The sequence below is a fragment of the Hypanus sabinus genome, chromosome 17, assembly GCF_030144855.1.
Source record: "Hypanus sabinus isolate sHypSab1 chromosome 17, sHypSab1.hap1, whole genome shotgun sequence".
Classification (NCBI taxonomy): domain Eukaryota; kingdom Metazoa; phylum Chordata; class Chondrichthyes; order Myliobatiformes; family Dasyatidae; genus Hypanus; species Hypanus sabinus.
The window spans coordinates 82848321-82875022 of record NC_082722.1 but is presented as its reverse complement, the minus strand read 5'-3'; the positions used below and the strand labels follow the sequence as shown (position 1 = coordinate 82875022).

Genomic DNA, 26702 nt, shown 5'->3' with positions numbered 1-26702 from the left:
CATGGACAGTCCCAAGCCCGGCTGCAACAGGAGAAGCAGTGGGCATGGACATAACAAACCAATCCTGTTAAAAAAAACAATACAACAGAATCTCCAAACACCTCATCCCTGGGAGATGAAGATGGGCTGCACCTGGGGACAACTTGAAAGACTGGACCAGGATAGAGGACTATAGCAAGCTGCTATCAGCAGCTTATGCCCCAGTAGGGGTGATGAACTTAAATAAAGTGAGTGCAGATGATGGCACGAAGGGCAAAGGTGGACCTAACCTTAGTGAATGGAACCAGGAAAATGGCTGAAGGTTTAATGTGATCTTAATTCTGTAAACTTCCAAAAAAAAAGTACTTATAGAAAGGGCTAAGGGTGGCTTGGAAATTAAGATCCCGAACCGCGGGAGACCGATTTCAGACAGGACTTGGCAAAAGCAGACTGGGAGCAGCCACTACAGATACATCTTACAAGAAGAGGAACTCATTCAGAAGTGAAATAATGTCAGCTCAGGGATACAATACATATCCTCATAATGTGTCTTCATCAATGTATCAGTACAGGAGTTGGGATGTTATGTTGAAGTTTTGCAAGCTGCTGGTGAGGCCAAATTTGGAGTAGTGTGTGTAGTTCTGGTCACCTACCTATAAGATAACTATCAATAAGATTTTAAGTGTGCAAGTAACATTTACAAGGATGTTGATGGGATTTAAGGACCTGAGTTATAGGGAAAGGTTGAAAAGGATAGGACCTTATTTCCTGGAGCATGGGAGAATAAGGGGCAATTTGATAGAGGTATACAAAATTATGAGGGGTGGAGATAGGGTAAATGCAAACAGATTTCTTCAACTGAGTATAGGTGAGACTAGGGTTAAGGGTGAAATGTGAAACGTTTAATGGGTACATCTTCATTCAGACTTGAATTGAATTGACTATTACTTACATCCTTCATATACATAAGGATACATGTATATGTATCCTTCATATACATGAGTAAATATCTTAATGTTACATCTGTCTAAATGTGCAATGTGCAATTTATAGTCATTTATAATAAATATTATGTACAACAGGATAGTCAATATAACATAGAAATACCGTTGTGTCAGCATGAATTAAGCAGTCAGATGGCCTGTTGGAGGAAGTTATCCTGGACCCTGCTGGTCCTGGCTTTTATGCTGTGATACCATTTCCCAGATGGTAGTAGCTGGAACAGTTTGTGGTTGGGGTGACTTGGGTCCCCAATGATCTTCTGGGCTCTTTTTTCACACTGTCTTTGTAAATCTCCTGAATCATGGGAAGTTCACAACTACAGATGTGCTGGGCTGTCTGCACCACTCTCTGCAGTGTCCTGCGATTAAGGGAAGTACAGTTCCCATACCAGGCAGTGATGCAGCCAATCAGGATGCCCTCAATTGTGCCCCTGTAGAAAGTCCTTAGGATTGGGGACCCATACCAAACTGAGGTGAAAGAGGTTCTGTTGTGCTTTTTAATCACCATACTGCTGGTGTGTACAGACCACGTGAGATCCTTGGTGATGATCTTCGGAACTTAAAGCTGTTCACCCTCTCAACCACAGATCCATTGATGTCAATAAGGGTTAGTCTGTCTCCACTCCTCCTGTAGTCCAAACTTCAACATGAGTATGGAATGGGCTGGTAGCAAAAGGGCTGGCTGGGTTCATTGCAACATTTAAAAGAAGTCTGGATAAGTACATAGATGGGAGGTGTACAATGTCCTGGGTATGTTACTCAAAATGGCCTCTTTGGTTTGTTACAAGTAGGAATGTTTCTTTGTCGGATAAGTGTTTCTCTAGCCGTTGTTTCACTTTAGAATGGCTGATATGGTAATTGTATTCATTTGTTAATCAATGGGGAATGTCATTGTGTCTTGTGATGCTGGGAACTTGGGGGAGGGGTTTTCGCGGGTTTTTTGGGGAGAGGCCGAGGAAGACGCTGAGGAAGGTGGACGTGTGCTGGACTGCTCGTAAGACCACCGGGGTGGTCCCAGGTGCGACGGCCGGATGGGTCGATTGGTTCGTTGATTGAGCTCCAACGAGTGCACTAAACAGACTGAACTTTGATAAGTTGGCGCCTTTTGTTTTTTTCCTTGTATATATATATTGTATTGCCTACTATTTTTTTAATTTTAGTAAACTCTTTAAAGTGTATTTCATAACGGTATTTGTTGTGGGTTTGATACTGTTGGCGGGCGCGAGGCATTAACTCGATTCTCACAGCACCTGCGTGTACGGGAGGTGGGTTGGAGAGTGGCTGGATCTCCTTTTTTCCCCCTAGACATATACCAGCCTGTGGGTAAGGGTTACAGAGGGTTATGGAGGGCTATGGTCCAGGAGCAGGTCGATGGGACTAGGCAGGATGAAAGTTCAGCACAGTCTAGATGGGCCAAAGGGGCTGTTCCTGTGGGGTCCGATTTTAAGTTCTATTTACAATGTCTACAATATTTTTTGAGATGGTCAAAGGAAGTCAAGGGCAAGTATAGAAATATCATTCCCTGTTGGCTGCACTCCCAGTCCTATACTTGGAAATACTTCATCATTCATTAAATCCTAGAACACCCTATCAAGCGCATTGTAGGAGCACCTTCACGAAAATGTCTATAATGCTATAAAGCAATGCTATCCGTTTCAATGAATTAGGAATGGGTAAAACTTGGAAGGGACAACACATACATCCATGTGTTTTTCCTCTTATGCTAAATCTTCAGTCTAAATCTGGATATTATCCAACAAAGCACAGAAGTGCCTGTAGCTATATTTCAAGGATACAAAGAATAACCAACAATTATCCTAATTTGCTTCACAATTTCCATTTAACCCCTAGAGACTTGCTTTACTTTGGGCTCCTGATCCCATTCTTAGTCAAAGTTTATTTATTTAGAGTTACAATGTGGAATAGGCCCTTCTGACACACTGAGCTGTCTCACCCAGCAACCCACCAATTTAAGCCTAGCCGAATCATGAAACAATTTAAAAGTGATATCACTAAAAAAAGTCTATCACTTAAACAATCTATCACTTTCATACATCATCCAACTCTCACTGTGATCTCCTTGTCCTGTCAAAGCCCAATGTGTTTAAGAAACAGCATCTTGTCCATCATTTTGGTATATTGCAGCCCTTAAAACTCAATACTAAATTCAAAATGTCCAATAACTGTCCTTTCCAGTATGTGTAAGAACTGTCCACTTCTGATGTAAACCTAGGTTAACCCACATTTTCTCTCTCTCCAAACATGTTCTTGATGGGATGAGTATTTCCAATATCCTTTAGATCTCCATCACCACTGTGTTCGTCATTTTGTTCTCACTGTTATCTTCATGACAAAATTGCCAAGATGAACAATTCTTTATAAATCTTTGTCAGAAAGCACTAATGGCATTTGTGTCTTCTGTGTTCTCTTTGTCTCCATCCTAACTCAGATATTCCCTTTGTTCTTTCTACCCTCACCTCTTCCTGTAACTTAAAACAAAGTTGCTTCTTTTATTTTATTACCCCCACCCCGATTTCAGGTGATATCATGGACTTGAAATATTAAATCTGTTCCCTTTCTCATTGCAAACAATATGCTTTATCGTGATCATGCACAGACTGCAGAACGGAGAATTGTTTATTCTGCAAGATAGTGCATTGAGTGATTTTTTTTTTGTCATTCTCATGAGTATTGTGATATTCATTCTGCTTCTTAGTTCCCGAGGAAGCTCAATAACTTCCGTGATATAATTTCTCTTCAAGTCAAATTCTGAAACTCTTGAGCAATGTTGAGGCCAGATGACTCGTGTAAGATCAAAACTTTTATTCTTCATTTTGGCAGAACATTTCTGAAGCCATGTGTAATTATTCATTTTGAATGTTACTGGAGCATGTACAGTAAATTTAAGTGAAGAGCTTTTCACTCTACAGTGTATTTGACACAAACTGGAGGGACAGGAGAGTTTCGAAAGGTCTTGAAAGTTCCTGAAGACTTATACCATCCGGTAAGTTTCCCTGCCTTTTTACCAGGGTAATTGCAGCTGTGGTGGATTTCTTCTGAAGGCACTTGTCTGATTTTTGCATTTAGCTTGCCCCAAACCAGTGACCCGAGTCTAATAACCATTGCCCTCAGTGCAAAAGAAGTAGTATTAAACTTAGAAATTGTTGTAATCTGGAATGAACTGACCAAGAAGATGGGGTGGAGAGCAGGAGGGGGAAGAACCAGATCAGATTTATCAGATTTCACAGGAGCTTTCAAAGCACATTTGGATAATTACTTGAAGAGATGTTTCTGTTCTACTTATTTTCAGAATGTGACTATCATAGCACAAGTTCATTAACAGAAGGAACTAGGCGATTCAAACTGGCCTGATGCTCTTCCAACCTGCAAGTTCAGGGTTCATACCAGTTCCTTGCACTAATGCCCAATGCTCTTTGACCAGTGTTTATTGCCTTTGTCCACAAGCCCACAGCCATCAAAAGTTCCTCGTATGATAACCCTTTCATTCCCAAAATCATCCTAGTGAATGTCCTCTGAACCTTCCCTAATGCCAAGACATCTTTTCTTTGATGAGTAGCCCAATATTCAAGGTGAGGCCTCACCAGTGCCTTATAAAGCCTCATGATCACATCCTTGCTCTTGTATTCTATACTCTTGAAATCAATATTAACATTGTATTTGCCTTCCTCACCACTAACTCTAGCTGGAAGTTAACCTCTAGGGTGTTCTGCACAAGGATTCCCAAGTCTACTTGCAGCTCAGATTTTTGGATTTTCTCCCCATTTAAAAAAGTCAGCACTTTTGTTTCTACTACCAAAATGCATGACCATACATTTTCCAACACTGTATTTCATTTTCCACTTTCTTGCCCATTCTGCTAATCTGTCTAAGTCCTTCTGTAGTCTATCTGCTTACTCAACATTTACCAGCCTCTCCACCAACCTTCGAATCATCTGCAAACTCGGCAACAAAGCTACCTATTCCATCATCTAAATCAGGCATGGGCAAACTACGGCCCAGGGGCCATATGCGGCCCATTAAGCTTTTTAATCCAGCCTGCAGAACTTGATGAAATTATATTAATAAACCTTGTTAACGTTTTTTCCCCGCAATTCTGGCGTTTTCCCAATAGATGACGCACTCTATATACATTGACCTTTGTTGAGGTGCAGCGTATTACTCCACATTTGCGCTTTACTCTTTGTTCGGCTCGACCTATTTGTGTGAACAGGCGTTCAGCATCATGAACATCAACAAAGCCAACCACAGATCCAAGTTAACTGACCAACACCTCAGATCCATCCTGAGAATCGCCACAACAAAACTAAATCCAGACTTTGATGCGCTGGCTAAAAAGGGAGACCAACAACACTGTTCCCACTGAAATTAAAAATAAGTTTCTTTGTTGTGTTATGTAAAAAATGCATTTGAAAATATTTTTTTCAATAAGCCTTACATGTTACATGTCATTTCTGTTAAGTGATGGACATGAGTAGTGCGCAGGTGCACGTACGTTCTCAAAATAAAAAATGCGCTCCAGATCAAATAACGCGCTCCGCATACTGGTGCGCTGTCACTGTTCTGTCCTTGTGCTGGTCGTTGTTGAGTTTTGGCACAGGGGACAATTGAATAAGAAGGAGCAGGACAAGTAGACCTGCATCTCCTACCGTTCTTGAAACAAAGACAGTCAGGAGGAGAGTGATGATGATAATATCTTGAAGGATAACAGAATTTTCAGTGCTTTAAAATAATAACTGTTACTATTAAAAAAAGCTGTATTTTATTCATTTTTCAGTGTTTTAAAAGTCATTTCAATAAATAGCTAAATACCATGGGACTTCAAAGACAGATATTTTGTTGTAATGCATTTGTTCATTTTCAATTGAAATTAAAGCACATGTTTTCTACATATCCCATGATATTTTATTTTCTCTTATGAGGTGTATTACCAAAACACTCCGTCCATCTGCTCCTGGTCCGGCCCCCCTGTCAAATTTTAGAACCCTTTGTGGCCCACAAGTCAAGAAGTTTGCCCACCCCTGATCTAAATCATTGATATACAACATAAAAAGAAGTGGTCCCAACACCGAGCCTTGCAGAACACCGTTACTCACTGCCTCCTACCAATCAGCCAATGCTCTAAACATGCCAGTAATCTTCCTGTAATACTATGGGCTCTAACTTGGTAAGCAGCCTCATGTGTGGCAACTTGTCAAAAGTTGACTGAAAAATTCAAATATACAACATCCACTGCATCCCCTGTACCTATCCTACTTTTAATCTCCTCAAAGATTTCCAGCAGGTCTGCCAAGCAAGATTTTCCATGAAGGAAACCATGGTGACTTTGTCCTATCTTCTCCTGTGTCACCAAGAACTCCATACCTTCACCCTAACAATTGACGCCAACATCTTCCCAACCACTGAGGTCAGGCTAACTGATCTATAATTTAACAGTCCTGACGAAGGATCTCAGCCCGAAACGTCAACAGTGCTTCTTCTTATAGATGCTGCTTGGCCTGCTGTGTTCCACCAGCATTTTGTGTGTGTTGATCTATAATTTCCCTTCTGCTGCCTTCATCCTTTCTTAAAGAATGGAGTGACAGGACTGACGAAGGGTCTCGGCCCAAAACACTGACTGCTCATTTCAATGGATGCTGCCCGACCTGCTGAGTTCATCCAGCTTGTTTGTACGTCTTGATTTGACCACAGCATCTGCAGTGTACTTTGTGTTTACTATTCATTACTCCACTGCGAAGTCTCTTCGAGGTATGCCTACCCTGAAGAAGTTTAAATCTTCTCTTCAACAGGAGTTCAATGAGGCCATTTCTCACTGCTCACCCTCTGTGATCTCTGCCTCTCTTCATCAGTCCTGACTAAGGGTCTCGGACCGAAACACTGACTGCTCATTTCAACGGATGCTGCCCGATCTGCTGAGTTCATCCAGCTTGTTTGTACATCTTGATTTCTACTGATTTGATGCCATTCTTTTCCAGCAGAGCCACACCATCCCCTCTGCCTACCATCCTACCCCTCTGATACAATGTGTAACCTTGAACATTCAGCTCCCAACTACAACCATCCTTCAGTGATGGCCACATCATACCTGACAATGTGTAACACTGCACAAGGTCATCCACCTTATTTCATATATTCACTACATTGAGATATAACACTGAGTACTGTAGTTGCTATCCTTTTTGATTCTGCATCCCTAATGAACTGATACTCATCCTGCTGGCTGCATTTTGTCCTATCATCTGCCTGCCCTCCCGACAGTCTGACTGCACGCTTTTTACCATCTATCCTATTCTGAGTCCCTTCACCCCAGTGAAGCACCAATGAACTGCTACTTCACCTGGAAAGACTGCTTAAGTACCTGTAGGGTGGGAAGGGAGGAGGTAAAATGGCAGGTATTACACCTCCTGCAGTTATAAAGGGAAGTGCCGTGAGAAGATGCATAGTTAGACCAGAGACAATAGACAATAGGCACAGGAGTAGACCATTTGGCCCTTCGAGCCAGCACCGCCATTCAATGTGATCATGGCTGATCATCCACAATCAGTATCCCGTTCCTGTTTCTCCCCATATCCCTTGACCCTGCTATCCTTAAAGAGCTCTAAATAGACAATATAGACAGAGGAAGTGGCCTCTTCAGAATGCTGCAAAGGCAGGGGAGAAGAAGATGTACCTTACTGTTCCAGTAATGCAGCACACATGTGCCAGCATCTGACATTCACCACCTCTTGGATTTGGGCATCTAATGCAGGTATACACAGGCGCAGGCTGTGCTGAAGCATAGCAGTTGATAGCTGGTTGTTTTGTTTGTAATTGGCACCAATCAGCATAATTCAATACCATGAAAATAAATACACTAATATCAAGCCAGTTCTACAATAAAATTCAAAACTAGTTTGAAAGCTGCAAGTTAAATTGTATCACGGAATGTGCATAATTCATGAAAGATACAAATTTGAAAAGGGAAGTAGCAATTAAAAGTGCCAATGTATATTAGCGCAAGGTAGCAGAGCACCAGGGAACACCCAGCTCAGATAGCTGAATTCTGAATTTGCAAATCTGATTTACACACAAGTCATAGAACCGGTAGAGCACAGAAGGCTGCTTTGCCCTGTAAATTATTTCTCTCAAATGCTTATCCAATTTCCTTCTGAAACTCCTGATTATCCCTTCTTCTACCATCCCCACATGGTTTGTCCTGCACTTTAATCAGTGTCCCTTGGTGTTCAGATCATCTTTTACTCAAAACAGCATTCCTCTCGTTTCCCTACTGGAACCATCATTATTTGTGAAGGTCCTAAGAACAATGTATAAGACATTCATGAAGACTCTCTTTCCTCTTAAAACAATTCCAACTCCTTCAGCATAAAATTTTTACCAATACCTCAGACTCCTGGAACTAATTAAATGTCTTCTACATTTTTCCTAGGACCTTCACAAACTTTTTCAAATATGTGATCTCTAGAATTGGACAATAATCTCAAGTTCTGGCCTATCATTTATAAAAGTTCAACAAAATCATCCTATCTTTTTGTTCCTACACAGATCCAAGGATCCCATATGCTTTACTAACCACTCTATCAACACGTCCTGCCACTTCTGCAGATTTATGCACATTTATACATCCAGATCCTTCTGTTCCTGCACACCCTTTAGAACTGTGTTATCTAGCCTCACCTCATTGCTTGTGCCAAAATGCATCACTTCACACGAGGAGATTGAAGTTCCATCTGTCACTGGTCTGCCAAATCAGCCTGTCTATACACTCCTATTATTGCTATCCTTTTCCCTGTTACGCCTCAAAATTTGATGTCACTTTGAAATTTTATCTTGCACTCATCTCCAATCCACTAATGTATTATTTTTTAAAGCAGTAATCCCAGTTTGAAGGACATATATTTGCCATGACCTTTGCTTTGTATTGAGTTAATATTTTATCCACACTGTTCTTCAATCCTTTACTCCATGACCTGTTTTGCAGAACTGTCTTATATTGTCACATTTTTGATAATCCATAAGGACATTGTGGTTTTGTCCAATTAACTGCAAACTTTTAAAATAATTTGCTCAATTTATTTCAGAGTTGCAAGCAAGTTTTGTATTTACTAGTCCACCATAACTGCTCCAGCATGAAGTAATTATTTCAGAAGCTAGTTACACACAAGCTTGACTAAAGTTGTAGATTTTTTTTATATATAAAGAACACACATAAAACCAGACTGGATAGATGGGATTTGTTTTCCTTAGAGGGAAACCTTTCTGAGATGATTACAAGGGCCAAAGATGAGGTTGCTAGAAAGAAATTATACCCTGTAACAGGGGTGTCTAAAATCAGAAGGCTTAGGTTTACAGGAGAATTCTGAAAGGATCTTCTGATCAAGGTGGTTGGAATCTCAAACCCATTCTTTAAGAAAGTATCTAACAACAAATATATAGTTTACCAATAAGACATAGAAGACTCCAGACAGAGAGCTGGAAAACAGCAGTTTATTTTGATGTGGATAAGCAAAGGCTAGCATGGACATTGAATGGCCAAGGGCCTGGTTTTACTCTGTACGTCTGTATGACTCAGATTGTTTTCACCATAAGTACTGGTTCAATGGTTACTAATAGCAACAACCAGCTCTATTGATGTTATTCTAAAATTACTTAATCCAAATGTAAATTCACAACTGCTTTGATGGCATTTGAACTGCCTACAGGCCATTGCCCCAGTTGAGACTCAACAACCTTCTCTGTAACTGGATCTTGGACTTTTTGACTGAAAGACCCCAGTTAGTCCGAATTTGTAGCAACATCTCAAGCTCCCCAGCACTGAGCACTGAGGCCCCCCAGGGTTATGTACTCAGCACGCTGCAGACTCATGACTGCACTGCCAGAACCAACTCATACCACATCATCCAGTTCACAGATGATACAACAGTGGTTGGCCTCATCAGCAACAAGGATGAGTTTGTATCAGAGAGGAGGTACAGAAGCTTGTCAAGTGGTGTGAGAACAACCACCTGAGTCTCAACATGGACAAGGCAATTGATTGTGGACTTCAGGAAAGTGCAGGCCAACCACTCAACGTCACACATCAATGGCTCTGCCTTGCAAAGAGTGAAAAAGCACAAAATTTCCTGGTGTACACATAATGGACGATCTAACCCAGGACCCACAACACTCCTCATTAGTCAAGAAGGCAAAGAAGCAGCTACACTGAGGAGATTGAGGCGTGTAAAGTCCTTGTCTCCATCTTAACAACTTTCTACAGGAGCACCATTGAATGTCCTATCTGGTTTCATCATTGTGTGGTACAGGGTCTCCTCTCCCTTATTTGTGGCACTTACCTGGAGTGTTGTAGATGAAGAGCCTGAGACTCTGGAATATGTGGTAGTAGAGATCCTCAACAATTTCTTTGACCCACTACTGTCAGGAAGGAGATACAGGAGCATTAGGATTAGGACTGCCAGACTGAGTAACAGCTTCTGCATTCAGACACAGACTAATGAATACTAGGATAGTGAGCTGTTTACTGTCCTGCTCACTTCATATGCACTTTGAATTACATTTTATTAACATATTTGTGGTAATATTTGGTTTATGTGCTGTGTAATATATTTGTTGTGGGTACACCTTGGTCAGTTTGGTTACATAGGTCTACAATTAGATAACAAAAAACTTACCTAGGCCTCTGGATTACCAGACTAGACACATCACATTGCTACCACACTCCTTAAATTTATAAGCAATATTTCCAGAGTATCTGTTTGATTCTGTCCTGTTGAAACAACAGATGGAGAAATAACACCAGGGGTTCCCAACCCATAGAACAGTACCAATCCTCAAGGGGTCCACAGACTCCTGCAATAAATGAATGTTCTTACTGTTAGTGGAGAGACATATCAGAATGGGAATGGGAGGTGGGATTAAAATGGGTGGTCACTGGGAGACCCTCATTTCCATTTCTCATTCCGAATATGTCTCTCTCTTTCACCAAACAACTTCCCAGCTCTTTACTTCACACTTCCCCTCCTGGTCTTACCCATCACCTTGTGTTTTTCCTTCTCCTCCCCCCACTTTTTATATTTACTCCTCATCTTTTTTCCTCCAGTCCTGCTGAAGGGTCTTGGCCTGAAACTCTTTTCCATAGATTTTGTGTGTTACAATCTAAATCCAATGTATTTCAATGTAGTCAATTTTAAATCAATTCGAACAGTACTCATCAATTTTACCATCTTTACAACAAACTGCCACCTTGGGCTCATGAACCATTTCTGACACTTCTCTCCCTTTTCTGGACTGGTTTCAACTCAGGAGGCAAATTAGCCACTAACATCTGCCACAAACCCAACAACTCCCAATAACTACACCTTGTTCTAACTGTCTTCTCTAAAGACCTCATCCCCTTCTCGCAGTCTCTTCTCAGACACATCTGCTCTTAACATTTTCTGTTCCAAGGCTTCCAAACTGTTCTCCTTTGGAAATGTGGCTTCCCCTCTGCCAGTTAGAGCCCTCACATTTCCTCCATTTGCTGCATATCTATTCTAACCCTAGCCCTCACCCAAACAGAACGGAGATGGAATTCCCCTGATCCTCACCTCGCACCCTACTGGCTAGGCATGCAGTATATGTGTCACCCTACACCACTTTCACCAGCAGCAATGAGACCCCACCATGCCAGATCTTTCCCTCTCCCTTCTTCCCCAATTTCTGCAAGGACAGTACTCTCCACGACTCCCTAGTGTGCTCCACTCTCCTCTCACATCTCTCCGTCTCCTGGCACTCTGCTTACAACTACAGGAGATGCACCACCCAGAGATTAAATAGCCCTTCCAGGTACAGTTGTAAGAAAAATTATGGTAACCCTTTACAATTACCTGGTTCTCTGTATTAATTACTCATAAAACCTGATCTGATTTTCAGAATCAAAATAATTGACAAACACAATCTGCCTAAACTAACAAGCAGCGTCAACAGTATTCTTAGAGTATTCTTAGAGATAGTATTTATAATTATCTGGATAGACAGGATCTGATTAGGAGTAGCCAGCATGGATTTGTGCGTGGAAGGTCATGTTCGACAAACCTTATTGAATTTTTTGAAAAAGTTACGAGGAATGTTGACGAGGGTAAGGCAGTGGATGTAGTCTATATGGACTTCAGCAAAGCCTTTGACAAAGTTCCACATGGAAGGTTAGTTAAGAAGGTTCAGTCGTTAGGTATTAATGCTGGAGTAATAAAATGGATTCAACAGTGGCTAGATGGGAGATGCCAGAGAGTAGTGGTGGATAATTGTTTATCAGGATGGAGGCCGGTGACTAGCAGGGTGCCTCAGGGATCTGTTTTGGGCCCAATGTTGTTTGTAATATACATAAATGATCTGGATGATGGGGTGGTAAATTGGATTAGTAAGTATGCCGATGACACTAAGGTAGGAGGTGTTGTGGATAATGAGGTGGGTTTTCAAAGCTTGCAGGGAGATTTATGCCGGTTAGAAGAATGGGCTGAACGTTGGCAGATGAAGTTTAATGCTGAGAAGTGTGAGGTTCTACATTTTGGCAGGAATAATCCAAATAGAACACACAGGGTAAATGGTAGGGCATTGAGGAATGCAGAGGAACAGAGAGATCTAGGAATAACAGTGCATAGTTCCCTGAAGGTGGAGTCTCATGTAGATAAGGTGGTGAAGAAGGCTTTTGGAACGCTGGCCTTTATAAATCAGAGCATTGAGTACAGAAGTTGGGATGTAATGTTAAAATTGTACAAGGCATTGGTAAGGCCAAATTTGGAATATTGTGTACAGTTCTGGTCACCGAATTATAGGAAAGATATCAATAAAATAGAGAGAGTGCAGAGACGATTTACTAGGATGTTACCTGGGTTTCAGCACTTAACTTACAGAGAAAGGTTGAACAAGTTAGGTCTCTATTCATTGGAGCGTAGAAGGTTGAGGGGGGATTTGATCGAGGTATTTAAAATTTTGAGAGGAATAGATAAGAGTTGACGTGAATAGGCTGTTTCCATTGAGAGTAGGGGAGATTCAAACGAGAGGACATGATTTGAGAGTTAGGGGGCAGAAGTTTAAGGGAAACACGAGGGGGTATTTCTTTACTCAGAGAGTGATAGCTGTGTGGAATGATCTTCCTGTAGAAGTAGTAAAGGCCAGTTCAGTTGTGTCATTTAAGGTAAAATTGGATAGGTATATGGACAGGAAAGGAGTGGAGGGTTATGGGCTGAGTGCGGGTAGGTGGGACTAGGTGAGATTAAGAGTTCGGCACGGACTAGGAGGGCCGAGATGGCCTGTTTCCGTGCTGTGATTGTTATATGGTTATAACAGAGCTCTATGAAGAGGCATTTCTCGCAGGTCAGCAGTGGTTCTTTAAAAAGAGAGCTCCATGGCCTAGCAGTGGTGTCAACAGAGCTCTACGAACTAAATAAAAGTACAGAAGGGTTAAGTTGGTCCTTTGTCGGGAGTAGACCAGTGGTGAGAGTAGGACCAACAGACTTTGGCCCAAAGAGGCTTCAGCTCTGTGTAAAGTATCTGTTAAGGTTTCCTTTTTCGTCTTTTTTTCCTCTCTTACTGTGCCATTTAAATGGCCGTGGTGTGTTCTTCATGCCGGATGTAGGAGAGCTGAGAAACCCAGAATCTTACGGGGAACTACATCTGCGTGAATTGTATCTGGCTGCAGTTTCTTGAAGACCGTGTTAAGGATCTGGAGCAGCAGCTGGATGATCTTCAGCTTGTACAGGACAGTGAAGAGATAATTGATCAAAGCTACAGGGAAGTAGTCACCCTGTAGTTGCAGGAGGCATGCAGCTGGGTGACTGTCAGGAGAAATGGAAATAGTCAGAGAGAGCAGAGCGCCCCTGTGGCCATTCCCTCAAAAACTATTATACCGCTTTGGATACTTTTGTGGGGGGTGACCACCTGGGAGAATGTGATGGTGACTGGTTTATAGACACTGAGAATGGGTTCATGGTGCAGAAGGGAAAGACAGAGAAGGGAGCGGTAGTGATAGGGGACTCAGTATTAAGGGGAACAGACAGGAGATCCTGTCGACGTGAACAGGACACCCAGATAAGTATGTTGCCTCCCAGGTGCCAGGGTCAGGGATGTCTCACATTGTGTACACAACATTTTGGAGAGGGAGGGAGAGCAGACAGATGTCCTGGTACAGATTGGTACCAACGACATAAGGAGGAAAAGCAATGAGATCCTGAAAAGAGAATTTAAAGAGCTGAGGTAGAAAGCTGAAAAGCAGGACCACCTGGGTAGTAATTTCTGGATTGCTGCCATGCCACATGCCAGTGAGGGTAGAAACCAGCAACACACACAAAATTCTGAGGAACTCAGCAGGCCAAGCTGAATTTATGGAAAAGAGAACAGTCAACGTTTTGGGCCAAGACCCTTCAGCATAAAGGATTACCATGGTATGAAACTACATTGCTGCCTCAGGGACTGGGCAGCTCGTAATTATTGAGGGAACAATGAATTCAAAATTGTATCAAGTCATTTTACAGGAGAATTGCAAGGTAGCAGTCCATCACCTTAAGCTTAATAGAAGTTGGATGATACAAGACGATGATCTGAAACACAAGAGTTAAGCTACAACAGAATAGTTTTTTTTAAACGGTGTTTTGGAATGGCTAAGCCAGAGTCTAATCTTAATCCAATTGATATGTCATGGCATGACCTGAAGAGGCTGTTCATGAAAGGTATCCCAGGAATACTGAGGAACTGAAAGAGTTTTGTATGGAGGTATGATCTAAAATTCCTCAAGTCTGATCAGCAGCTACAGGAAACGTTTGTGGACGTCATTGCTGCTGAAGGAGGTTCTACCATTTATGAAACACAAGGGTTCATATTCTTTTTCCAGCCTGGACTGTGAATGATTAAACAATGTGTTCAATAAAGACAAGAAATACACAAACCAGGGGTGTGTGAAAAGAGCTACTTTTTACATCAGGGCAACAATTCAGATTTCAAAGGCAGAGCTTCGCATTAGTTTCTGAGTTGAGGAGCGATCAATCAGCAATAGGGATTCATCAGAAAGGGGGAATACAAATATCACAGGTGCGAGCAGAGCCATTCTTTTGAGTGCCCCAATCTTTAGAATGGGTTTGGCTCATCGGGCATGGGCAGGGTAGCTTGTCTTGTGTAAGTTACTCTCTGTGTTCTTGTTTGTTCATTCTTATCTATTAGTGCATAGTTTAGCAAGAATGGCTCCAGGGCAGTATTTTGTACTGTGGGAAGTCTGGGAGACCACCAGTCTGCCAGAAAAACACATCTGCACCAGGTGTATCGAGCTACAGGACCTGAGAGAACATAGTAAGGAACTACAGCTGCAGTTTGATGACCTTCGATCATACAGGAGAATGAGGAAATGATAGACATGAACTACATGGAGATAGTCACCACTGTGTTACAGAAGGCAGGTAACTGGTGTGTCAAGTTGGGGAAATGCACAGCCAGTGCAGAGTACTACCTGTGGCCATTCCCCTCAATAATAAGTATACAACTTTAGATACCATTGAGGGGGATGACCTACTGGGGCTGGGGGTTGGGAGGGGGGAGCCAAAGTGGCCAGGTCTCTGGCACTGAGTCTGGTGCCATGGCTCAGAAGAGAACAGGTGAAGAAAACTGCAGTGTTGATCAAAGATTCCTTCGTAGGAACAGAGACAAGGTTCTGTGTGCACGATAGAGATATTTGGATGGCATGTTGGCTCCCAGGTGCTAGGATCAGGGATGTCTCAATCGTGTCAATGGCATTCTCAATGGTGAGGATGAGCAGTCAAAAGTCTTGGTACATATTGGCACCAATAACATAGTTTGAAATGGTTAGGAGATCCTGAAGAGAGATTTTAGGGAGCTTGGTAGAAAGCTGAGGAACAGGACCTCCAGGTAGTAATCTCTTAAGAATAGGATGATTTGGCAGGTGAATGCATGGCTGAGGGCAGGGATTTAGATTTATAGATTACTGGGATCACTTCTTGGGAAGGTAAGACCTATAGAAAAGGGACAGCTTATACCTGAACCAAGGGGGTCCAATATCCTTGCAGGCAGGATGGCTAAAGTTGTTTGGGTGGGTTTAATCTAATATGGCAGGGGAATGGCAGCTGGAATGGTGGTGCTGAAGATGAGGTAGTTGGTTTATAAAGAGAGGCAATGTGTAGTAAGACTCCTGGCAAGGAGAAGCTGATGATAGGGCAACATTGCAGTCAACAGGATAAGTTGCAATGTAAAAGGTTGCCAAAATTGAGAAGGGTGAATACAAAACTAAAAGGTGTTACATTTGAATACATGCAGAATACAGAATAAGGTCAATGAACTTGTAGTACAGCAGTGTTGGCAAGCATGATGTTGTAGGCATCACTGAATCATGGGTGAAAGAAGATTATAGCTGGGAGCTTAATGTCCAAAGATAAACATTGCATCGAAAAGATAGGCAGAAAGGCAAAGGGGATGGCATGGCTCTGTTGGTGAAAAATGAAACTAAACCATTAGAAAGAGCTAATATCGGGTCAGAAGGAGTTGAATCATTGTGGATAGAGCTAAGGAACTATAATGGTAAAAAGACTCTGATGGGAGTCATATACAGACCCTCAAACAGTAGCAAGGATGTGGTCTACAAGTTACAACAGGAGATAGAAAATGGATGCCAAAAGGTCAGTGTTACAATAGTCATGAGGGACTTCAATATGCATTTAGATTGGGAAAATCAGGTTGGTGTGGAATAACAAGAGGGTGAACTTCTGGAATGCCTATGAGTTGACTTTTTATACAGCTTGTGGTTGACCCACTGGGGCATCAGCTTTTCTGGATTGAGTGTTGTGCAATGAACCAGAATTGATTAGAGAGCTAAAGGTAAAAGAACCTTTAGGAGCCAGCGGTCATTATATGATCGACTTCACACTGAAATTTGAGAAGAAGCTAAAGTCAGATGTATCAGTATTACAGTAGAGTGAAAGGAATTAGAGGCATGAGAGAGGAGTTGGCCAGAATTGATTGGAAAAGAATGCTAGCACGGATGAAGGCAGAGCAGCAGTGGCTGGAATTTCTGGAAGCAATTCGAAAGGCACAGAATATATTTGTCCCAAAGAGGAAGAAGTATTCTAAAGGCAAGATGACACAAGCATTGGAATGATTTAATGAATTAAGGGTTATGGGGGAAAAGGCAGGTAGGTGGAGATGAGTCGATGGGCAGAACAGCCATGAACTTACCGAATGGTGGAGCATGCTCGACAGGTCAGATAGCCTACTCCTGCTCCAATTTCTGTTCTTATGTTCACGGCCAATAAGGGAAGTCAAAGCCAACATCAAGCCAAAGAGAAGGCATGTAATAGGGCAAAAATTAGTGGGAAATTAGAGGACTGGGAAGCTTTTAAATACCAATAGAAGGCAACTAAAAATGCCATTAAGGTAAAGATGGTAAATCAAAGTAAGCTAGTCAATAATATTAAAGAAGAGGAACTGAATATGTACTTTGCATCAGTTTTCACTGTGGAAGACACTAGCAGTACGGTAGAAGTTCCAGGCATCAGGGGTGTGAAGTTATCATAACTAGAGAGAAGGTTCGTGGGAAACAGAAAGGTCTGTAGGTAGACAAATCACCCTAATCAGATGGTGCACACCCTAGAGTCCTGAAAGAGGTGGCTGAAGAAATCGTGGAGGCATTAGTAATGATCTTTCAAGAATTACTAGATTTTGGAATGGTACCAGATGACTGAAAAATTGCAAATGTCACTCAACTCTTCAAGAAGGGAGAGGAGCAGATGAAAGGAAATAAAAGACCAGTTAGTATGACCTCAGTAGTTGGGAAAACGTTGAAGTTGATTATTAAGCATGAGGTCTCCGGGTACCTGGAAGCAATGATAAAATAGGCTGTAGACAGCAAGGCTTCCTCAAGTGAAAATCCTGCCTGACAAATCTGTTGGAATTTTTTGAAGAAATAACAAACAGGATAGACAAAGGAGAATTGGTTGATGTTATGTACTTGGATTTTCAGAAGGCCTTTGACAAGGTGTCACACATGAGGCTGCCTAACAAGCTACAAGCCCATGGTATTACAGGAAAGATTCTAGCATGGATAAAGCAGTGGCAACTTGGCAGGAGGCAAAGAGTTAGAATAAATGAAGCCTTTTCTGGTTGGCTGCCAGTGACCACTGGTGTTCCAAAGGGATCTCTGTTGGGACCGATCTTTTTTATGTTATCTGTCAATGATTTGGATGATGGAATTAATGGCTTTGTTGCAAAGTCTGCAGATGATATGAAGAAAGGTGGAGGGGCAGGTAGTGTAGAGGAAGCAGAGAGGCTGCAGATGGACTTAGATTAGGAGAGTGGGGAAAGAAGTGGCAGATGGAATACTGTGTTGGGAAGTGTATGATCACGTACTTTGGTAAAAGTAATGAAGGATTGACTATTTTATAAATGGACATAAAATACAAAAATTTGAGGTGCAAAGGAACTTGGGAGTCCTTGTGCAGGATTCCCTAAAGGTTAATTTGCAGGTTCAGTCTGTGACGAGGAAGGTAAATGCAATGTTAGCATTCATTTCAATAGGACTGGAATATAAAAGCAAGGATGTAATTTTGAGACTTCATAAAGCACTGGTGGGGCCTCACTTGGAATATGCTGAGCAGTTTTAGGTCCCATATCTTAAAAAGGATATGCTGAAACTGGAGAGGGTTCAAAGGAGGTTCACAAAAATGATTCCCGTATTAAACGGCTTGTCATATGAAGATCGTTTGATGCATCTGGGTCTGTATTCACTGGAATTCAGAAGCATGAGAGATGACCTCATTGAAACTTATCAATGTGTTTAGTTACATCCTCAAAAAATTCAATCAGGCTTGTAAGGCACGACCTGCCTTTGACAAAGCCTTGCTGACTATTCCTAATCATACTATGCCTTTCCAAATGTTTGTTAAATTATGCCTCTTAGGATCTTCTCCATCAACTTACCAACCACTGAAGTAAGACTCGCTGGTCTATAATTTCCTGGGCTATCTTTACTCCCTTTATTGAATAATGGAACAACATCTGTAACCCTCCAATACCTCTCCCATCCCCATTGATGATGCAAAGATCATCGCCAGAGACTCAGCAATCTCCTTCTTCGCTTTCCACAGTAGCCTGGGGTACGTCCCCTCTGGTCCTGATGACTTATCCAACTTGATGCTTTCCAAAAGCTCCAGCACATCCTCCTCCTTAAAATCTACATGCTCAAGCTTTTCAGTCTGCTGCAAGTCATCCCTACAATCACCAAAGTCCTTTTCCATAGTGAATACTGAAACAAAGTATTCATTAAGTACCTCTGCCATCTCCTCCGGTTCCATACACACTTAATGGGTCCTATTCTCTCACGTCTTATCCTCTTGCTCTTCACATACTTGTAGAATGCCTTGGAGTTTTCCTTAATCCTGTCCGCCAAGGCCTTCTCATGGCCCCTTCTGGCTCCCCTAATTTCATACTTAAGCTCCCTCCTGCTAGCCTTAATCTTCTAGATCTCTATCATAATTACCTAGTTTTTTTAACCTTTCATAAGCTCTTCTTTTCTACTTGACTAGATTTATAACAGCCTTTGTACGCCATGGTTCACGTACCCTACCATCCTTCCCGTCTCATCGGAATGTATCTACGCAGAACCCCATGCAAATATCCCCTGACTATTTGCCACATTTCTTCCATACGTTTCCCTGAGAACATCTGTTTACAATTTATGCTTCCAAGTTCCTGCCTGATAGCCTCATATTTCCCATTACTCCAATTAAACGTTCCCCTAACTTGTCTGTTCCTATCTCTCTCCAATGCTATGGTAAAGGAGATAGTATTGTGATCACCATCTCCAAAATGCTCTCCCACTGAGAGACCTGACACCTGACAAGGTTCATTTCCCGATACCAGATCAAGTTCAGCCTCTCTTCTTGTAGGCTTATCTACATATTGTGTCAAGAAACCTTCCTGGACACACCTAACAAACTCCACCCCATCTAAACCCCTCACTTTAGGGAGTTGCCAATCAATATTTGGGAAATTACTCTCCCACCACAACAACGCTGTTATTGTTACACCTTTGCAGAATCTGTCTCCCTATCTGCTCCTCGATGTCCTTGTTTCTATTGGGTGGTCTATTAAAAAAAAAGCACCCAGTAGAATTATTGACCCCTTCCTATTCCTAACTTCCACCCACAGTGACTCCGTAGACTTCGTCCTTTTCTGCAGACATGACACTATCTCTGATCAACACCACCACCTCTTTTGCCTGCCTCCAATCTAAAGCCTGGCACTAGAAGTAGCCATTCCTACCCCTGCACCATCCAAGTCTCTGTAATGGCCACAACATCATAGCTCCAAGTGTTGATCCATGCTCTGAGCTCATCTACTTTATTCATAATACTCCTCGCATTAAAATAGACACATCTCAAACCATCACTCTGAGTGTGCCTCTTCTCCATCACCTGCCTATCCTTCCTCTCGTATTGTCTCCAAGCTTTCTCTATTTGTGAGCCAACCTCCCTTTCCTCCATCAATTCAGTTCGACCGGTCCCCACCCCCCAGCAATTCTAGTTTAAACTCTCCCCAATATCCTTTGCAAACCTCCCCACCAGGATATTGGACCCCCTCAGATTCAAGTGCAACCCATCCTTTTTGTACAGGTCACACCTGGCCCTGAAGAGATCCCAATGATCCAGAAATCTGAATCCCTGCCCCCTGGTCCAATCCCTCAGTCATGAATATTTATCATCCTACTTCATTCTATTCCTATATTCACTGTTACATGGCACAGGCAGTAATCCCGAGATTACTACCTTTGAGGTCCTGCTTCTCAATTTCCTTCCCAACTCCCTGTCATCTGATTTCAGGACCTCCTCCATTTTCCTACCTATGTCGTTAGTACCAATATATACCACGACCTCAGGCTGCTCTCCTTCCCACTTGAAAATATCGTGGACGCAATCAGAAACATCCCAGACCCTGGCACCTGGGAGGCAAACTACCATCCGCTTTCCTTCCTGCATCCACAGAAATGCCTGTCTGACCCGCTAACTATGGAGTCCCCTATCACTGCTGCCATCCTCTTCCTTTCCCTACCCTTCTGATCCACAGCGCTAGACTCTGTGCCAGAGGTGCAACCACTGTTGCTTCCCCCAGGTAGGCCGTCTCCCCCAACAGTACTCAAACAGGAGTATTTATTGTTAAGGGGGACAGCCACTGGGGTACTCTCTGGCATCTGCCTCTTTCTCTTCCTCTTCCTGACTGTTACCCACTTATCTGTCTCCCCAGGAGTGACTACCTGCCTATAGCTCCTCTCCTTCACCTCCTCACTCTCCCCGACCAGACGAAGGTCGTTGAGCTACATCTCCAGTTCCCTAATGTGGTCCCTAAGGAGCTGCAGGTCAATGCACTTGGTGCAGATGTGGCCATCCGGGAGGCTGGAAGTCTCCAGGACCTCCCACATATGACACCGAGCACAGAACACTGGCCTCACATGCATACTTTCTGTCTGTATTCTACACAGATAACCGACCTCACTTCAACCCTTTATCGCCAGAGCCCCGTTGAGCCAAAGCCTTCCTACTCTGTCTCCCTCTACTCCCTCAACCGCTCTGTAAAGTTGTCTTCTTTTTAAACTCTTCCCACTGTTCTCACTGGCTGACCTCCACGCTCTTGCGCAGTTGTGTCCCGTTCAAGCCACTGAAGAATAGAGGAGCATCCTTTTAGAACGGAGACAAGGAGGAATTTCTTTAGCTACAGCGTGGTGAATCTGGAGAATTCTTGCCACAAGGAGCTGTGAAGGTCAAGACTTTATGTACATTTACAAGAGAGGTTGGTAAATCCTTGATTGGTCAGCATGAAGAGATACAGGGAGACTGCAGGAGATTGAGGCTAAGAGGAAAAATGGATCAGCCATGATGAAATGGCAGGGTAGATGCAATGGTCCAAAAGGCCTAATTGTGCTCCTATACCTTATGGTCTTATGAAAAGTAAATTGTTTGTGTTCTAATTTATGCAGATTGTGTTTGTCTATTATTGTGACCTAGATGAAGATCAGACCACATTTTAGAGTATTTAATGCAGAAAGCCAGGTAACTGCAAAGGGTTCAAAAACTTTTTCTTGCAACTGCAAGTAGAGATTCACATGCACCTCCTCCAACCTGCTCTCTGTAGGGCATCTTTTGATAAGAGTACGGAGAGCCTGGACAACTACTTCACAGGCAACCTGCTCTCTGTAGGGCATCTTTTGATAAGAGTACGGAGAGCCTGGACAACTACTTCACAGGCAACCTGCTCTCTGTAGGGCATCTTTTGATAAGAGTACGGAGAGCCTGGACAACTACTTCACAGGCAACCTGCACTCTGTCAACAATGAACATTTTGAGCTTCTAGTTGCATGTCATTTCAACTTCCTTTTCCATTCCCATGTCAACCTGCCTGTCTTCAGTCTGCTCCACTCTCAGGGTGAGGTCAAAAACAACTAGAAAAAGACCACCTTATATTTCACTTTGGTAATCAACAGCCCAGGTTATCCATATTTCAGTGTCCCTTTCTTGACCCTAGATTCTCATTCCCTTTTCCCATTCTTCCCCATCCATACCCATACCCTAGATTTGTTACGCTCCCACCTGCCATCATCAACAGATCCACCTATATGGATTTCTTCCCCCTAACTATCCTTTCCCTCTCCCCCATCTCATTCTATCTGCCCATTTTTCATCCATCATCTGGTTCCATATCAACTTCTAGATGCTATTTCCCCCATTCCCCCCAAACTAGTTCCATCTGCTCAATATCTTTCCCCTCATCTGTTTCCACCTTGGAAGTTTGGGAAGATTCGACATGTGATCTAAAACTCTGTGACAAACTTCTATAGATGTGTACTGGAGAGCATACTGATTGACTGAATCATGGCCTGGCATGGAAACACCAACACTTTTAAACAGAAAAGCCAACAAATAGTAGTAGGGACAAGCTTAGTCCATCACGGGTAAAGCTCTCCCTATATATGAACACATATACATGGAGCGCTATCGCAAGAAACAGCATCCACCATCAAGAACCCCCACCATCCAGGCCATGATTCACTAATGCCATCAAGAAAGGAGATACAAGAGCCTCAAATTTACTTTCAACTATCACCAACCAGCCTGTCTCAAAATTCCACCAAACCCCCACCCCCACCCCACCAACCTGGATCCATTCTGCCCATTACCCACCTCACCTACCAACCGCTGTCTGTTAATAGCTAGTAGACCCTTCTTTTGGAATGCAGGCTGGGAACTGAGAAATTCTGGAGCGGGATCTTGCAGCCCTCTTTTTTTTAAACTTGTCCAGAGGTTAGATTGCAAGTGTGTGTGAGTGCTATGTAGTTCGGTTTGGATTTATCTGGGAACTGAGTGCCTTCAATATCCTTTTCTCAATACCAGCAATCTTCTCTTTATATGCTCAGTCTTAATAGTCTCAGCCTCTCAGCCCCCACTACTGATCGTCCCTTTACCTGCACAGATAGAGCTTAACACACTGAGTTACTCCAGATTCAGCACTAATGGACCTGAGCTCCAAATATTTCAAGCAAACTACACATCAATTATGCTGCTTTTCTGTTCTTTAAATGTTAAATACACAAATAACAAACCCCGACAGACTTTATTCAATAACAATGCTTTCTTTCAGAACATAAACACAGTTGTTCAGGAGTCTGACCAGTCTGATTACCTTTCTGGCTATGGAATTCACAGCCTCACCTTTAAAACAGCACTTCCTCCAGGTTGCTCTTAAGATTTATGAGCTTAAGTTCTGAGGTGGGGTCTGAACCCACATCATTCTTCTGGAGACAAAAGCAGAATAACACAAACAATTTCACACCTCAAAAGGAGGAGTACTGCCGGCTCCACCCGTGTCATCATCATGGGAACTAATCAAAAATGGGGATTACAAAAATGTGACCTACCTGATGGTGGACTGACAAATTAAGCCTAGTTTCGACAGAAGGTATAACTGTGCAAAAGCCACTACCAGAACACTAATCACCTCCTCACCCAGTACCCAGGAATGATGCCATCTACAGCAAATGCTTTCATCGGCATGCATCAAGGATATTGAAAGCACTCAGTTCCCAGAGAAATCCAAACCGAACTACATAGCACTCACACACACTTGCAATCTAACCTCTGGACAAGTTTGAAAAAAAGAGGGCTGCAAGATCCCGCTCCAGAATTTCTCAGTTCCCAGCCTGCATTCCAAAAGAAGGGTCATTTAGATATTTCTTTTAGATACTGTAAACATTCTCAAGCTCTCCTTGCATCAATCTGAGGTTCTCACTTGCTTTAAGGGGACCACTATCGTCCTTGTACATAAGAAAACAAGGTACTGTGCCTAAATGAATTCAAAGGCAACACCAGCGAATCTGCAGATGCTGGAAATAAATAAAAACACAAAATGCTGGCAGAACTCAGCAGGCCAGACAGCATCATTCCTGTTGAAGGGTTTCGGCCTGAAACGTCGTCACTACCTGCTCCCATAGACGCTGTCTGGCCTGCTGAGTTCTGCCAGCATTTTGTGTTTTTACTGTGCCTAAATGACTACTGCCTGGTGGCTCTGATATCCACTGTCATGAAGTGCTTCAAGAGGTTGATTACAGCATGCATTAACTCCAGCCTCCCAGACAATATCAACCCACTGCAATTTGCCTATTGCTGAAACAGTCCTATGACAGATGCCATCTCCTTGGTCCTACGCTCATCTGGACAGCAAAACATCAAAACAAAAGAAATGGCTATTGACCTCAGGAAGATAGCAAGAGGTGATGTACATGCTCCTGTTTACATTACCAGTGCGGAGATCAAGAAGTTTGAGGGCTTCAAGTTCACAAGAGTGAACATTACCAACAGCCTGTTCTGATCCAACTACATTGATATCATAACCCTCACCAGCTTTTCAACTTCTTTAAGAGGCTGAAGAAATCTGGCATAAGACCACAAGATATAGGAGCAGAATTAGGCTATTTGGCCCATTGGGTCTGCTCCACCATTTCATCATCGCTGATCCAATTTTCCTCAGCCCAATCTCTTGCCTTCTCTCTGTATCTCTTCGTGCCTGACCAATCAAGAATCTAATCAATTTCTGCCTTAAATATACAAAAAGACTTGGCTTTCAAGGCTATCTCTGGCAAAGAATTCTAAACATTTACCAATCTCTGGCTAAAGAAATTCCTCCTCATCTCTGTTCCAAAAGGACGCTCCTCTATTCTGAAGCTGTGAACTCTACTCTTAGACTCTCCCACCACAAGAAACATCCCGTCCACATCCACTATCAAGGTCTTTCACCATTTAATAGGTTTCAATTAGGTCACCCCTCATTCTTCTGAATTCCAGTGAATACAGGCCCAGAGCCATCAAAAACTCTTCATACGGCAAGCTATTCAATGCTGGAATCACTTTCCTGAGCCTCCTTTGAACCCTCTCCAGCTTCAGTACATCTTTTCTAAGAAAAGGGGTGCAAAGCTCCTCACAATACTACAAGTGAGGCCTCACCAGTACTTTAAAAAGTTTCAACATTACATCCTTATTTTTAATATTATTGTCCTCTTGAAATGAAAGCTAACATTGCATTTGCCTTCCTCACCACATACTCAACCTATAAATTATCCTTTAGGGAATCATGTGCAAGGACTCCCAAGTCCTTTTGCATCTGTTTTTTGTATTTTCTGTCCTTTCAGAAAATAGTCAACCTTTTCATTTCTTCTAAAGTGGATGACCATACACTTCCTGACACTGTATTCCATCTGTCATTACTCTGCCCATCGTCATAGTCCATCTAAGTCCTTCTGTAGCCTCTCTACTTCCTCAAAACTACTTGCCCCTCAACATATCTTCATATCGTCTGCAAACTGAAATAAAGCCATTAATTTCATCATCCAAATTATTGACATATAATGTAAAAAGAATCTGTCCCAACATAGACCCCTATGGAACACCACTAGTCACAGGCAGCCAACCCCAAAAAAATCCCCTCATTCCTAGTCTTTACCTCCTGCCAATCAACCATTGCTTTATCCATTTTAGAATATTCCCTATAATACTATGGGCTTGTAGCTTGTGTGGTACCTTGTCAAAGGCCTTCTGAAAAATCGAAGTACGTAACATCAACCAATTCTCCTTTGTCTATCCTGCTTGTTATTTCTTCAAAGAATTCCAACAGATTCGTCAGGCAAGATTTTCGCTTGAGGAAACCATTCTGACTGTGGCCCAATTTATCATGTGCCTTCAAGTACCCGGAGGTCAGACTAAATGGCCGAGAGTTTCCTTTCTTCTGCCTCTCTCCTTTCTTGAAGAGTGGAGTGACATTTGCAATTTTCCAGAACCATTCTAGAATCCGGTGATTCTAGAAAGATCATTACTAATACCTCCACAGTCTCCTCAGCCACCACTTTCACAACTCTGGGTGTATACCAAATGGTCAGGGTGACTTATCTACCTTCAGACTTTTCAGTTTCCCAAGAACTTTCTTACCTGTCATGGCAACTTCTCACATTTCCTGACACCTAGAACTTCCACCATACTGCCTGTGTCTTCCATAGTGAAGACTGACACAAAATACTTATTCAGTTTGACTGCCATTTCATTGAACTGAATTATTACCTCTCTAGTATTGTTTTCCAGTGGTCCGATTTCCACTCTCACCTCTCTCTTGCGTGTCTGAAGAAACTAGTGGTGTTCATCATGG

General features: G+C 42.5%; 1 protein-coding gene across 6 annotated transcripts in view; it reads right to left on the bottom strand.

Moving 5' to 3' along the window:
* Positions 1-26702, bottom strand: part of cebpg (CCAAT enhancer binding protein gamma) — a 94063-nt gene that overhangs the window by 51378 nt on the left and 15983 nt on the right. For 4 of the 6 annotated variants that reach the window (XR_009516372.1, XM_059993350.1, XM_059993351.1 and 1 more), the window contains exon 2: positions 10328-10406. The gene's annotated coding sequence lies outside the window, so the exon portion shown is untranslated. Of the gene's footprint in view, positions 1-10327; positions 10407-10663; positions 10730-26702 lie in introns of those variants that run through there. The other 2 variants (XM_059993352.1, XM_059993353.1) reach the window with 2 other exon arrangements.